The sequence below is a fragment of the Nicrophorus vespilloides genome, unplaced genomic scaffold (assembly GCF_001412225.1).
Source record: "Nicrophorus vespilloides isolate i.1.1-1 unplaced genomic scaffold, Nicve_v1.0, whole genome shotgun sequence".
In the NCBI taxonomy this organism is placed as follows: Eukaryota; Metazoa; Arthropoda; class Insecta; order Coleoptera; family Silphidae; genus Nicrophorus; species Nicrophorus vespilloides.
Genome location: NW_017096077.1, coordinates 4,294 through 7,025, shown reverse-complemented (window position 1 = coordinate 7,025; position 2,732 = coordinate 4,294). Strand labels below are relative to the sequence as shown.

The window sequence follows — 2,732 nt, the reverse complement described above, 5'->3', positions numbered from 1 at the left end:
ATCAGAGGCGTCCAAATTTTATTTTTTATAGTAAATTACAGATATAAAAATACTAAACAAACATGTCTAAATTATATTATTATAAAATTATTTCATGCAATTTTTAATGGGAATGATGGAACTGGGTTTTTCCTGGAGAGTTTCTTCAAAGTTGGGATTCAAATCGGAAACACCAATTATTAGCAATGATTGCAAATGATCACCCGATAAATTTGCCCTATATTTTACGAAATTTTTCAAAATACTTGGCGGGCCGTAGTTTGGACACCTCTGCTGTAGATCAATACTAACTGTAGATTTTGATCGTGAATATTGTTACTAATTCATTGTTTCTCCATATTTTATAACAATCATTAAAGGATTTTATTTCATTTGTGAAAATAATATTAATTACTTTTCAGTGTATTTTCCAAATCTGTAATATGATTTTATAGAAATTGATGTATTAATTCATTGGCCAAAAATCCTGAACGTAAAACGAATGATTTCCGACTTGCATAGATTTTACGATTCTATTAGTAAAATTTGAAACACGTTTGAACGAAAATTACAGTTACCATTCAAGTTTACATCGTTAATGTTTGTTTTTTTCTTAAATTTGAACACGAATTATACAGCCAAATGATAATATAAATTTGTTTAAAGAAAACTCCATAATTTTCCATTGTTTGACTTTCTGTAGTTAACGTTGCATTTCTAAGGGTGCATCAATTATGAACGTTATTTGCTTCATCAATTCATAATTAATACTTTACTCTTTAGATCAATACTAACTGTAGATTTTGATCGTGAATATTGTTTCTAATTCATTGTTTCTCCATATTTTATAACAATCCTTAAAGGATTTTATTTCATTTGTGAAAATAAAATTAATTACTTTGCAGTGTATTTGCCAAATCTGTAATATGATTTTATAGAAATTGATGTATTAATTAATTGGCCAAAAATCCGAATGATTTACGACTTGCATGGATTTTACGATTCTATTAATAAAATTTGAAACACGTTTGAACGAAAGTTACAGTTACCATTCAAGTTTACATCGTTAATGTTTCTTTTTTTCTTAAATTTGAACACGAATTATACAGCCAAATGATAATATAAATTTGTTTAAAGAAAACTCCATAGTTTTTCATTGTTTGACTTTCTGTAGTTAACGTTGCATTCCTAAGGATGCATCAATTATGAACGTTATTTGCTTCATCAATTCATAATTAATACTTTACTCTGTAGATCAATACTAACTGTAGAGTTTGATCGTGAATATTGTTACTAATTCAATGTTTCTCCATATTTTATAACAATCCTTAAAGGATTTTATTTCATTTGTGAAAATAAAATTAATTACTTTGCAGTGTATTTGCCAAATCTGTAATATGATTTTATAGAAATTGATGTATTAATTCATTGGCCAAAAATCCGAATGATTTACGACTTGCATGGATTTTACGATTCTATTAATAAAATTTGAAACACGTTTGAACGAAAATTACAGTAACCATTCAAGTTTACATGGTTAATGTTTCTTTTTTTCTTAAATTTGAACACGAATTATACAGCCAAATGATAAGATAAATTTGTTTAAAGAAAACTCCATAGTTTTCCATTGTTTGACTTTCTGTAGTTAACGTTGCATTCCTAAGGGTGCATCAATTATGAACGTTATTTGCTTCATCAATTCATAATTAATACTTTACTCTGTAGATCAATACTAACTGTAGATTTTGATCGTGAATATTGTTACTAATTCATTGTTTCTCCATATTTTATAACAATCATTAAAGGATTTTATTTCATTTGCAAAATAAAATTAATTACTTTTCAGTGTATTTTCCAAATCTGTAATATGATATTATAGAAATTGATGTCTTAATTCATTCAAATACGTGCAGTTGGCCAAAAATCCGAATGATTTACGACTTGCATAGATTTTACGATTTTATTAGTAAAATTTGAAACACGTTTGAACGAAACTTACAGTTACCATTCAAGTTTACATCGTTAATGTTTCTTTTTTTTCTTAAATTTGAACACGAATTATACTGTCAAATGATAATATAAATTTGTTTAAAGAAAACTCCATAGTTTTTCATTGTTTGACTTTCTGTAGTTAACCTTGCATTCCTAAGGGTGCATCAATTATGAACGTTATTTGCTTCATCAATTCATAATTAATACTTTTGCTTTGTTTTATGAATTAAAAAACCTTATTATAAGCAGCATTGAATTTTATTTTTTTATAGTAAATTACAGATATAACAATACTAAACAAACATGTCTAAATTATATTATTATAAAATTATTTCATGCAATTTTTAATGGGAATGGTGGAACTGGGTTTTTTCCTGGAGAGTTCCTTCAAATTTGGGGGATTCAAATCGGAAACACCAATTATTAGCAATGATCTCAAATGATCATCCGATAAATTTGCCCTATATTTTACGAAATTTTTCAAAATACTTAAATCGCCTGCCGGGCCGTAGTTTGGACACCTCTGCTGTAGATCAATACTAACTGTAGATTTTGATCGTGAATATTGTTACTAGTTCATTGTTTCTCCATATTTTATAACAATCATCAAAGGATTTTATTTCATTTGTATCACAAGTAAATTTTAGCAAAATAAAATTTATTACTTTTCAGTGTATTTGCCAAATCTGTAATATGATTTTATAGAAATTGATGTCTTAATTCATTGGCCAAAAATCCTGAACGTAAAACGAATGATTTAC

The 2,732-nt window shown here is 26.9% G+C and overlaps 1 protein-coding gene across 3 annotated transcripts in view; it reads left to right on the top strand.

Annotated features, from left to right (window-relative positions):
- LOC108569422 (calcium-activated potassium channel slowpoke-like) overlaps positions 1 to 2,732 on the top strand; it is a 12,272-nt gene that overhangs the window by 8,638 nt on the left and 902 nt on the right. The window lies entirely within an intron of this gene.